The sequence below is a fragment of the Tamandua tetradactyla genome, chromosome 1 (genome assembly GCF_023851605.1).
Source record: "Tamandua tetradactyla isolate mTamTet1 chromosome 1, mTamTet1.pri, whole genome shotgun sequence".
Lineage (NCBI taxonomy): Eukaryota > Metazoa > Chordata > Mammalia > Pilosa > Myrmecophagidae > Tamandua > Tamandua tetradactyla.
This window is the reverse complement of record NC_135327.1, coordinates 27,471,750-27,484,105: the sequence shown is the minus strand read 5'-3', so window position 1 is coordinate 27,484,105 and position 12,356 is coordinate 27,471,750. Positions and strand designations below refer to the sequence as shown.

Here is a 12,356-nt window from a genome sequence, read left to right as displayed (position 1 = left end):
ACGCGCGGTACCCAGAGCCAGCAGCAACATTTCTGCTCCCAGAAAGCAGTGGATCCTCTGTCCTCCCGACTAGAGCCCATGCTTTGTGTGACAAATCCCTGCCCAGATGTGAATCTTTAAGGACAGGGGACTTTAGGTTTTTGTTTTTTATTTTTACCTCTTATACCTAGATTTTACAGATCATTCCAGATAAAGTTCACTGAACTTTGAATCAGTTAGGAATGCTTTAGGCTACAGGCAACAGAATCCCGGACTCACAGTGGCTTAAACAAACAGAAGTTTATTTTTCTGACACATGGGACATGAGAAGGTGGGTGCTGCTCGGCCGGGGCCGTGGCCTGGTGAGCTGGGCGGGAAGCGGGATCCCCTGCCTTCTGTATCACTGTTCCAGGCACCTTGGCTCCTTTGTCCTCATGGTCTCAAGATGGCTGCTGCAGCTTGAACTATCATATCAGTGTTTCCAGGACAGGAAAAAAGGGTATGGCAAATATGAAGATTATGCCCTTTTTTCTCAGGAAAGCAAAAAACCCAACCTCTCAGAAACTCCCCATCTGTCTCCAACTGAAGCCTCATTTGCCAGAGCAGGTCCAGGTAGCTCCCCCTGGATAAAGTGGAGGCTGGGAAAGAAGGTGCCCGGCAAAGGGACAGAGTGGCTGTGACGGATGCAGGCCAATTCTGATTCATTGCCTGGAAGCAGATGGGGCAGGTCATAGAGGCAGCTGGGCCTGCAGCAATTCCCCTGAGGGGCCTCGGTGGTCTCTGTGTCATGGCCTTCACTGCACTGGCTGTCTCTGATCTTGTAGGTCCCCCCAAGCCTGCACTTGCATGGCCTATCTCACTCGTCTCCCCCTGACCTCCCCCTAACCCTGGCCTCAGTGGTCACTGTCTTCATTTAAATTTTGATGTTTTGTTCACCATGGAGTTTTTGCATGAATTCTTATTTTTTAAAATATTGCATGAAAGTCATTCATTTGTGTGTGTGTGTATGTGACTGAATTAAATTCACGAGTCCCCCTCCCCTCCCCCCTGGTCCTGGGCCTGCGTCCTGGTTTTTGGAATGGCAGCCTCACTGGCCCCCTTCCAGGCCCCCTCGCTCCTGGGCCATCTTCCATTCCCTGTTGTCCCCTCCCCCTGGCTGACCCCCGCACAGGGTAGAGCTCCTCTCCTCAGGGACCAGCTCATGTCCTTCAGCACCTGTGGCTCGAGGTGAGTCTTATTAGTCTGCTTCCACCTCCAGGGGAAAACATGGAGCAAATGGACAGGATTGGTGTAACTGCACGGGGCAGTGCCCGGCCTCTGGAAGAGTAAATGAATGAATGAGTGAGTGATTGGGGCAGCATTACTAGAACTCAGGGTTTTATTAATGAATCCTCTCAGTGTTGCCATGTTCAGATTATCAGACCAATAGAATTTCCCCTTAAAGGCAGTGAACATGCCTTAATCATCTTAATGTATCACTGGTTCTCCCACACAAGGCACAAAGTTCTTTGTAAATACGAGGTGAGCAAGCCAGGGTGTACTCAGTGGCTGCAAACCTGGTTGGATGATCCCTCCAAGAGTCAATTGATATTCCCGTGTATCTGCCCGAGGGTGTCCCTGGCTTTACCTCATTACCTCTATCACCCTCCAAGGCTCTCCACAAATGACTTATCTTTTTGAACTGTGCTTAGGTTTAAGTTCGGTTTAAGACCCTCTTAGGTTAAGAGGGTCAAGGCAGAGCCACACCAAATGATCTAACGTGCACCATCAGTTTCAGTGCCATGCAGCCTGGGTTTGGGTTGACTGGAGCTGGTTGGCAGCCAGCAAACCCACCCACCCCCACAGGGTTGATTGCATAAAATGAAAGGACAAAATAAATGCAAGCCTTTGAGGTTAGGCTAAGCTGCGTTTGTTCTTGAGGGACGTAGCAGGCCCGGTCGAACTGTGGACCTCGAAGCGTCACAGCCCATCACAGCCCATGAAACATGATTGGAGGCGGAAAGGCGAGTCCAACGAGCCAACCAGATATGGACCATATGACATATGACAGCCATTACATTGCTGTCTCTACTGGAAATAAAATTTCATGGTGGGCCTGGCAGGGGGACGTGGCCAAGAGCAGAGTGACTCCACCGGTCTTACCGAAGAACCAGGAAGGGGCTTGTTAAGGTGACATCTCACATTTTATGAGCCGAGTCAAGATGCATCAAAATCTAGGGAGGATGCAGGGTCTCCCCAGAAACTAATGTAAATGGAAAGAATAAAGATTTAATGTGGGCTGTGCAATGGTGGCTCAGTGGCAGAATTTCTGCCTGCCATGCTGGAGAACCGGGTTCCGTTCCCGGTGGCTGCCCATGCAAGAAAGTAAAAAAAAAAAAAGAAAGAAAGATTTAATGTGCCAGCACAAGCCGTGGATTGCAAAGAGTGGCTCTAAATCAGAGCCGGGCGGGAGGAAAGTGGCCCAGCTGCTGGCGGAGGGGCCAGAGTGGGGGAGGCAGGAAGTGGGGGACGCTCTCCTGTCTCAGCCCCAGGGGATACCATGGAGCACAGCAGGTGAGGGCTTGGACTTCAGCAACACGTGTCTCGGGGTAAATCTCTCCACCTCTCAGCTTCCTCTGTTTCCTCATTGCAAAATGGTGATGAGGACTCATGATGAGAAGGTGATGAGGCCCCAGCTCGGTGCCTGGTCCAGAGGGGCTGCACCGCAAACAAATGTAATTGATTATCATGATCATTGCTAGGACCAAATCCCCTTTAGGATTCCCCACTTCCACGGCCAGGTTTAGCAAATAGAAATATGGGGTATCTAGTTAAATTAGCACTTCAGATAAACACAAATAATTATTTTTAGGATACGTATGTTCCAAATATTGCATGGGATGCACTTCTATTAAAACATTACTTGTGGTTTACTTGAACTTCATGCTTAACACTGTTTCCTGTATTCTGTCTGTTGACCCCAGTGGAGGGCAGAGACTGTAGGGTGTGGTGAAATGGAGCAGGGCCTCAAACGTCAGGAGACATCTGAACAGAATATGGTCAAATTAACCAAAGCGACATATATTCTGAGCATTCACATTAAAATCTTTGATTTACTGAAATGCAATGCCCAAGGCCTAAAAGAAAAATATCCTCCTTTAGTCAATCAACAAACCAATGAAACAATCCAAGATGGGGAAGAGCCTATCCTGTCCCCCTTCTACCCGCTGCCTGGGCCCTATGCCCTTCTGCTCCATTTTGCAAAAGAGGAGAGTGGGGTTCAGCCAGGTGGGGTGAACTGCTGGGCTGGTAGAGGAACAGGGGGACCCCACTGCCTCCCATGGCTGGGAAAGGTCCCACCTGAGAGTTCTTAGACTCCATTCTCCCCCATGTCCCCACCCCAGAACATCACGTGAGAGTGGGTTTCCTAACTTTCTTGTGTCTCAGACAATTCCATCTCCCTTGGGTTATTGGATGGTTTAGGGATTCAAGGCATAGTAACTACCTGGACCCTGATTAGGAGTCGAGAAATGTCATTTATTCCAGTGATCATTTTGAGGACAGTAAAGTATCACCTTCGAAGTACCGGCCCTGAAGTCCAATGGACCCTTGCTCTTCCCTTACCTGGTGGTAAGAGTCTCTGAACCTCTCTGAAGTCTCAGTTTGTGCTTCTAAACAGCAGGGGCATCTTTGAAGCTCCTTTGCGAGTCAATGAGGAGGAAACAAGCTGACACATGGAAAGCATTTGGCACCAAGCCAAGCACACACAACCACTCAACTAGGGCGGGCTGTTTTTATTTTAAAGTGGGGGGGGGGGTTGAGGGAGGGGCAAGGGCCTCTCTGGGACCCCTGAAATCTCACCATGTGGTGGACCTGTCCCCAGGCGTCCGGATGCTGGCAGGGGAGGTGGGGACAGGCCCACACCTGCAGCTGGTCAAGAAACTTTTCTCACACACTTCCCGGGTGGCCCCTCCTCAGCCCTTCTCTCTCTGCGTTTATCTCCTGGGAACAGTGTGGACCTAGAAACCAAGGGCTCGTTCAGTATGAAACCAGGTCTTGAAGCAAACAATTGTCTCTACAGTAGGTCCACGTGCATCCTCGCTAATGACCCTGGGCCACGCTGCCCACCCAGAGCGCCCGCCCATTAGAGGTCAGACAGCGGTTAGCAAGACTGCCATCATTCATTAGTCCACAAAGCAAGCACTTCTTTAAGGCCACAAGCAGCCAGAGGCAGCACCCTCCTGTTCTCTACAGCTTCACAGTTGAGCCAAAGCTTCAAATTCCCCAAGACACTAGTCAAGGGTAGTTTCGGAGCTGGAGAATTTATGTGCTTTATAGATAATTCACACCACGGAGTCCCGTTCCGATGAGACCTGAGAAAACACCTGGAGATGGGCACGTCAGGCCCTCCCTGGATGAATGGAAATGGAGGCCCATTGCAGGCAGGAGGAGGATGTCAAGACCAACATGTGTTCAGAGCCAGACGCTGGTGACAGCTTCCTCATTTCTCCACTGACCTTCCCATCTGGGGAGAAAGAAACCAAGGCCCAGAGAATTAGCATGACCTACCCAAGGTCACCCAGCTAGCAGAGGATGCAGCAAGGTTTGAACCTGGCTGGCTGGCTGCCAAGCTTGGGTTCTTTCCAGTACATTGAACTTGACCATACTCCAGCTCACAAAAGTCCTTGAAGCCCGTTGCAGAGCCAAGCACCAGGACCCACTATTTCCACCACGCAGTTACCTCTTGGACACCTACCAGAAATCCCACTGCCATAACAGTCCTTTACCTGGTGCAGTCAGAACCGACTGGCACCATGGTTCCTTCACTCACCCATCCTTGTGGACAGTGAGGCTTTTTTTTTTTTAACATATTGTTCTGCTAATTAGAGTTCCATATTAATCTTCTTACCTAAGCCATACCCCTTTTACACAACCTAGAATTTGTGGTAAAAATGGATGGACACTTACAAAGATACCTGGTCACAGAATTCTTCTTCATTGCTCATATTTAAAAAAAAATCTTTAGTCTCTCCCACACCTCATTCTTCAGGAAAAATTTTAGCAGCTCATATTTATCAAGTCACTCCAAGCTACCCTACTTCTTTTCATAGAAACAACTATGATAAAATATTCATATTCTATCTGTTTATATAATTCTTTAATAAAATTAAGAAATTAAAATAAGAAGTATAACTGATATCAACAGGTTTGGGAGCAGCTACCACCTGACTGTTGATAATCAGACAACACATCAGATGGGAACAGGAGAGGGAAAGCTGCCTGGGGTACAGATGACCTGTCCCCAACATTCAGAGTGCTCCAGATGCCCATCGACTGTCCAGAGGATTAAGGTGGCCTGGAGAGAACTGGCCAGTCCATGGTCTTGGTAAGGTGAAAACAGCAAGGAGCACGTCTACTCTGTCTCTTGATGGCAGAAAGTAGTAGCAGTGGCAGTAGCAGTAATCTTATGTAGTGAGTATGAGTCCCATATATTATTGTCTGTCCTCACGACAACACTTTGAAGGTACCATATTTGTAGTCTAATATTGACTAGTATGCAAGATGTAGCTCAATTTTACCAGGAGGCTTTTCTGAAAAAAAATTAACTACTATCCCAGACTTGGCTAAGTCTTCTAGTAGAAATGTTAAGCAACCAGGATTGAGTTGGACGTGCCTTTTCTGACCTCCTTGGGGCCTTCCCACTGGTAGCAGTTGGAGGTGGTGGTGGTGGTGGTGGAAGGAGGGCAAATTGCTGAGAATTATCCCTCCCCGTGGCCTTGGAAGGACTTGATGAAGTCACACAAGGAGGCACCAGATGGACAGAGAATGAATCTTATACACTGGCAAAAGCAAGATTTTTGTCTCCGTTTAAAGATAAGGAAACAGACTCGGAAGTTAAGTGACTTGCACAAGGTCACAAAGCTTGTAATGGAAGAACTGAGATTCTACCTTTGGTCTATCTCATTCCAAAAACTATATACTTTCCATTGTGTATAACTGTCTCTGATGTGTTGAGTTAGACAGAGTTGAGTTGGGTTGAGTTGGGTTTGTCTGGGTTGGGTTGAGTTAGGTTGGATTGAGCTGGGTTGGTGTAGTTTGGGTTGGGAGGAGTTGGGTTAGGTTGAGTTAACATAGATTGCATTGAGTAGAATTGAGTCATACAGAGCCGTTTTCTGAGTGCTCTAGGTTACATAAGAAATGGAAAAAATATATCTCCTTGAGGGCAGAAACAGTGAGAAATACAAAATAAACAGGTAAGAATTGTGTACGATTCGTTGTTAAGTTGTAGTAGAATTATCCAAGTAAATCACACTTCTCCCTGGGCAAGTCCACAGACTGGGAGACACCCATATGGAACTGTGCACGGAGAAAGGGTCCTTCTTTCAAATTGTTTAGAAGAGCTGGATCTGAGTCTCCTCCTGGGCATGGGTCACAGAACCCAGCACCATCCTCCTCTCATTCAAATCACATACCAAGCCCATAAACTCAGCCGGCACAAAAGAATGGTCCTTTATTAAGCTCCTGCTTTGTGCAAGATGCTGTCCATATATTCTCTAAATCTCTAAGCCACGCATAAACTCTTAATGACCACTTCCTTTTTACCTGCAGAGAAACTGAGATGAAGTACCTTGTCCAAGTTCCCACAGCTAATGCTAGCCAGAAGCCAGGTCTGCAGGATCTCTGGAGGCTGGTCTCCTTCCACCACCCCACACGCCTCTTGTAATAAGACAGAAATCCACACAACCTAGGCAGGCAGGAGTGGGGGGAGTGACCCCTGCTCAGCGTCAGACGTGTATCTGCTAGGGTTGGTGCCGCTGGAAGGGCACCGCTGGAGGGAGGAGACAGGATGGCAGCAGAAAGAAGCGACAGGATCACCAGACTGACCAGGCAAATGCTTGAGGCAGGTCTTCTAGCCCTTTAGCCATCTGATTTACCATCCCCAGTTTGTTCAGCCACCTCCTCGAGTGGGCATGAAGGATGAAACAAGATAACAATATAGAGTGTTTCATATGGAGTCTGGCCTGGAGTTAGCACTTGGTTAAAAAAGAGCTGTTATTTTTATTGGCTAATTTAACAAACATTTATGGGGAACCCACACTCTGCAGGGCTGGAAAAAGAGGTAGAAAGTTGGGACCTGGCCAGGACACCACATGACATCTCGGCTGACACTGGGTGTCCTAGTCCTCTTTCTGCCACTTCTAAGTTGGGTGGCTCTGGGAATGCTACTTAACTCAGGGTCTCTGCCATGAAAAACGGGGAGAATAATAATGGTGCCCAAAGCTCGGGGTTGATATGAGGACTCAACACGGTGACGTGTGTGAAGCACTTAGCACAGAAGCCGGCATGCAGCCAACAATCAGGGGCCAGAACTGTTACTGCTATTATTTAAAGGCAGAAAAGCATCACTGAACCTCAGAGAACAGAAAAAGAATGGTTGCTGACATTTTGGGGGCCATGCCTTCTCAAACGTTATATACCCTATAAAAAAAAATCCTTTAAAGTCATGACTAAAACCCCACACAGTGGCTGGGGATATTTTCCCCACAGAGGGAAGACCACCCCCAGACAGTAAGTGTCATCTTCAAATGCAGCCTGCCCTGGAGGGAAGGATGGGTGGGCATGTGACAAAGCAAGCACAGCCACTATGAACCGTGGGGTCCCGGCGGTGGGTAATGAGATGTTCACTGTGCAACACGTTCAACGTTTCCACCATTTGGAAAGTTTTTATAATAAAATGTTGGGGGGAAATGCAGCCTGCTCCAGCCCTCCCAGGAGAGGGTGGGTTAAAGCATCATTTCCTCATATTTCTTTTAGCTTCTTAAAACCTTTGCTCCTAAACCCACAGCTTATAAATGTTTGAACAATTATTACCGTCAGGTGCACAAACAAGGCCTCCACGCAGCAGTCTATTGTTCCGCAGATGGAAAAGTCTGTGAGATTAGATTATTTTTTTTTAACCTGGGGCGAGGAGGGCGGGAGAGAAGATGTGTGTTGATAAAAGATGTCTCAGACCCAGGCTTGCACGTAGAGAGGATCTGGCTTTTCAGAGACTTCCCCTCCAGCCGCCTTTGTTTGCCATTGCACAGATTTAACCCTTTCTGATCAAAGGCTTATTTGCAGGGATGCAATCGCTCACTTCACACTCCATTTTTTTTCAAAAAAAAAATCTAAATGGTTTAGCTAAGTCAGAGTCTGATGACAACTCAACTTGGGGGCCGTAAACTCAGTGACAGAGGACTGAGGATTTCAGCTCCACCTGGAGCCACACTGGCTGGTTTTGAATCACACCAGCTTTGTGATTGGCTTCTCTGTGCCTCAGTTTCCTCATCTACAAAATGGGAATCACCATTGTTGGGCAGTTGGAGGATTAGCAGAAAAATTGCACACAAAGAGCTGAGACCAGATGAGACCAGCCTGCAGTAAGCGCTCAATAATTGTTACCTACTTTTATTAATGACCGTGTGACTTTTCTAAGCCCGTTTCCTTATCTGTTAAATGTAAGTGGAGATTATACGTTATTTTATTACGATAATAATAGGACCCTCTCCTAGGGCCACTGTGAGGATGAAATGACATTGACCATGCAGGGGAAATTGCTTAATAGAGTGTCATGGCTCAATGAGAGGTTGCCACATGAGAGATCTCATTTAAGATGTACAATGTGACACATGTGGTTGCTTTTGTGACAGGAAAGCCAAATGCTGCCAGCCAAAGATGTGAGCCATTCCATAAAAGAACCCAGCCCGTCTCCTTCCCTGTGGGCTGGGCCCCCGTTGGCTGGGACCTGCAACGGGTACGTGCGTGGCCGACCCGAGCCCTCTTTTCATGACCGCTTGCCTCGCTGGGATGACCCACATTTCCACGGTGGCAGCCAGAGCAGACATTCCAGGGTAATTAGCAAACACACACACACACACACACACACACACACACAGCCGGCTCAGTGGCTGGCACGCTCGCTGTCTAGACAGGGGTGAGCTGAATGGTCTCCCGTCGCAGCAGGCGGGCGGCTGAAGTGGGGGGAGACAGAGCCTTTTCCTGTCTGGTGGGGGCTGAGACGCACCCCTGAGAACCGCAGTGAGAGTTCCTCCTCACCTTATCCAGCCAGGTCCCTTCTGAGGAAAGCATCTTCTGGACAGAATCAGGCAAGAGAGCCCAGGGCCGGCTGCAGAAAAGGTCAACTCATTGTTTATAATAATGAAAAATGGGAAACATCCTTCCCTAAAGGAATTATTAAGCATGCCATGGGGCATTCGTAAGGAGACCATGAAGCAGCCACTGACAGTGATGCTGAAGGACGCGGCTGGATGGCATGTGGAGACCGTCATGAAATATTAAGCTTAAGAACAGCGGGATTCAAATGCCATGTTGTCAGGAATCCTGGTTATGTGTTTTAAAAGGTGCATGAGAAACTCAGCATTGGCCTCTGGGTGTGATATCTGGCTGCCAGAACACTGTGCACGCGTCCACTCGTGGGTGGTGTGCAAATAAAATAAAGGCCCTGGACCCGTGGGCAAGTCACCAAGATTCTGATCATTCACCTGCCTGAAATCCCAGGGAACCCCACTAGCCACTATTTCCCGAATATCCAAAATTTGGGGTACCACCTTCAGGACTTCTGCATACTAGTCCTATAATTTAGCTAAAGATATTCTTTAAATGTTCTCCTGCTTTTAAGAAAAGCAAATTTATTTGAATGGAAAACCACAACCGGAAGATGACTATACAAATAAATAGTTATTAAAATTTTAAAATATTGCTGTGTCTGCCACCTAAAATCATCTCACCTGTCCATGGGGTGTGGGCCCAACACAGGCTCTAGTGCTGTCCTGCTTCAACCCCTTCAATTAAAAATTCGAAATTTTTAAAATTAAAAAATTTTCAATTAAAATTTTCAATTAAAAACCAGGGTAGCTGAAGTCCCGAAGGAGAATGATTTCCCTCAGGTCATTCAGGTCTTCAGGAGCGCCAGGTTCTAATTCCGACCCTGCTTACCTGGGCCTCGCCTTCTTATGAACTTCCTACCCCTCCCAGCAGAGTTCAGGGAGGACGCCTAGTCTGTCTCCATGGAGACCGGCGCAGGCCCACCTCTGTCTCCACGGAGACCGGTGCAGCCCCACCTCTCCGGACCGCGCTCCCTGGCGTCAGGCCCAGGCGGTTAAGGTCCCGCCTGGGCCCTGCCTCCACAACCCCCGCTCTCGGGACATGCCTATCAAATACTCCCAAATGCTAAGTAGAAAGTCAGACGATAGTACATGAGCTTCATATTAAATTATTTTTAATTTCATGGTGCTCAGTTTCACAGTCAATTAATTCCATTTCATTTGCAAGGGTCCCATCACAGGCTCTTTTTCCTTTTCTAGCGTCTCCAGTGATTTCCTGGGATCGACCGGGGTTTTAGTTTTGGAATTGTGGCTTCACATGCGGCCTGGCTATGTCCTTGTTCCTCCACCTTCCTCAACCTCCTGACCAGGCTGGGCACCTCCAAGCAGGCCAAGGAGCCTGGAATGGTCCCAGACTTAGGAGGAAGGAGGTCCCAGACTAGGCCAAGGGGCCTAGGGGGAGTGAAGAACCACAAAAGCAGGAGCTGCTGCCCTCCCGGAAGGTCTTCTTCCACGATAGCCCTGGGCTCCGGGGATCTGCTGCTGTGGTGTCCCACAGCCTTCTCCTTCCCAGGTGTCCCTCCCTCGGCTGGCACTGTTTCCCCCAACAAGGTAGAGTGGGGCATGTGATCCCAAATGTCCAATCAGAGCAGCCCAAACCTTGCGCTGCAGTGATAGGCCGGAAAGCAGGCACATGACCTAAGAAGGGCCAATTAGAGCCCTTGAGGGAGAACGGAATGAATTTTATAGGTAGGAGCATTGTTAACTTTTTTCTCTGAGCTTGCCAGCTGTTACGGTAATGGAAACCCAGAAAGGCCTGGGCTAGCCCTACTGTCATTTGGAGCCCAGCCTGCTTGATAACAAAGCCAACCAGAGGAAAAGCAGACCAAGAAATAGCCAAAGGAGAGGAAGTCCTGCTGCTGGCAAATGAGCCCCTAGATACAACTGTGCCTGACAGCCACCAAACTGCTTAACTTGGAAGTTGCACTTGCCAGCACATTTCCTGTTTAGCTAGTTTGAGTTATGCTTCTTTACCTTATTCAGTTCACAACCAAGGGACATCGCTCTATGTGTCACCTGCTTTCTCTGGTCCCCCATGTCCAGCCTCATCTGGCGCAGCTTAGATGCCTGAGGTATCAGAGAGGGAAAAACCCCAATGGTTGTTCAAGACTCCATGCAGGCATCGCCTCCTCCAAGAAGTCTTTCCTGATGCCTTAGCATGCTCTCCTAGGCTAATTAATATCCTGTCTCCGCCATCACACAGCCCTACCACACAGGGAGGACAGCACTGTGCTTACGAGGCAGACTCAGGAACTCCAACTTCCCTGATCGGAATCCCAGCTCTGCCACTTATCAGCTATATGACCTGGAGGAAATGAATAAGTTCTCTGGTTTCGTCACCTGTGAAATGGGCATAGGTTCGTTGTGCGGACTGAGGGGGTTAACCCGTGTTTCTGCTGAGAGCAGGCTCCGGCATGTGTTCTTTGTCATGGTAGCTTTTATCCTAATTGCCTTTTACTTGCTTGCCTCAAACCACATGCCCTTTCCTTGCCTTTCTCTTCAATGCCTGCGCCTGCCTGGCCTTGCACAGTACCTGGCCCAGAGCAGGCATTGGAGAAGGCTGAGCAAGCAGCATGGGACCACAAAAGATAATCAGCACGTTCACAACTTCTGCCCTCCCTGTGCCTGTCAAGAACTCTGACTTTGCCAGCTTGTTTCTGATTCTTGCCCTAAAAATAGGATTAATGAATGTGAGGGAGGGCAGAGAAGCAGAGCCAAAGAGAAATGCCAGCGAGAGGCAGAACGTGGGGGACTGAAGAGAGTAGGATGGGTTTGGAGAGATGTGGGGGAGGGTCTCACACTTGGCTGCGCATTGGAATCACCTGGGCACTTTCAAAATACCCTGCCCTGCCCCTGGTGACTCGCCTTTCATTGGCCTGGGGTGTGGCCTGGGCATCAGGATTTTTCAGAACTCCCCAGGTGATTCTAATGTGAATCGCTGGGATAGAGGCTGTTCCACCTGGAGTGGATGGAAACTTCAGTGTTTTTGAGAAGTTTCAGTAAAGGCTTACATTGCTTTTTTCAATTATTTCTTACCCCACAACAATTGTTTCTTTGAATGTGACACCCAGTTCTGAAAATGGGTGTCAAGGTGAGTTGGCTTCATAAGTGAATGAATGAGTGAACAAATGAATGAATGAAGAGAAAATTCCTCTCCCAGCACACCAGGTATCACGAGGAAAAGTAGCAGGAGAAGTTAGATGAGATGCACTAATCCTGGGGCCCAAGGAAGAG

General features: G+C 48.4%; 1 long non-coding RNA gene across 4 annotated transcripts; it reads right to left on the bottom strand.

Annotated features, from left to right (window-relative positions):
- Nucleotides 1-264: 264 nt before the first annotated feature.
- On the bottom strand, nt 265-10,066 carry LOC143683905 (uncharacterized). Of its 4 annotated transcripts, none has more exons than XR_013175716.1 (6): nt 9,955-10,037; nt 9,747-9,800; nt 4,332-4,483; nt 3,820-3,977; nt 1,195-1,296; nt 265-443 (listed from the first exon to the last, which is right to left on the bottom strand). It is a non-coding gene; the product is annotated as an uncharacterized LOC143683905 (long non-coding RNA). The 4 variants fall into 4 exon arrangements; XR_013175713.1 differs by lacking the exons at nt 265-443; nt 1,195-1,296 and adding exons at nt 2,386-2,676; nt 3,583-3,657; XR_013175714.1 differs by lacking the exons at nt 265-443; nt 1,195-1,296 and adding exons at nt 2,386-2,676; nt 3,583-3,657 and having other exon boundaries at nt 4,344-4,483.
- Nucleotides 10,067-12,356: the final 2,290 nt, after the last annotated feature.